Here is a 692-nt window from a genome sequence, read left to right on the forward strand (position 1 = left end):
CGTCCTCATCCTATCCTCATCCTCGTCCTCATTCACATCCTATCATCATCCTTATCCTTTCCTCTTCCTCTTCCTCAACCTCATCCTCATCCTCCACCTCATCCTCCACTTCGTCCTATCCTCATTCGCATCCTCCTCCTATCCTCATCCTCATCCTCATTCTCCTCCTCATTCTCCTCCTCATCCTCCTCGTCATCCTATCCTCATTCTCATATCCTCATCCTCATCCTCATCCTCATCCTCATCGTCATCCTATCCTCATCTTCATCCTCATCCTCATCCTCCTCCTCATCCTATCTTCATCCTCCTCCTATCCTCATCCGCATCCTCATCCTCATCCTAACCTTATCCTCCTCCTCATCCTATCCTCTTCCTCGTCCTCATCCACATCCCGATCCTATCCTCATCCTCATCCTCATCCTAATCTACATTCTCGTCCTCCTCTTATCCTAATCCTCGTCCTCCTGCTCTTGCTCATCCTCATCCTCATCCTATCCTTATCCTCATCCTTATTGTATCCTCATCCTCATTCTCGTGCTCCTCTTATGCTCATCCTCGTCCTCATCCTCCTCCTCATCCTCATCCTCATCCTATCCTCATCCTCATTCTCTTCCTCGTCCTCATTCTACTCCTCACCTTATAATCAACCTATCCTCATCCTCATTCTCGTCCTCATCCTATCCTCATCCTCG

The sequence above is a fragment of the Lupinus angustifolius genome, chromosome LG08, assembly GCF_001865875.1.
Source record: "Lupinus angustifolius cultivar Tanjil chromosome LG08, LupAngTanjil_v1.0, whole genome shotgun sequence".
Taxonomy (NCBI): domain Eukaryota; kingdom Viridiplantae; phylum Streptophyta; class Magnoliopsida; order Fabales; family Fabaceae; genus Lupinus; species Lupinus angustifolius.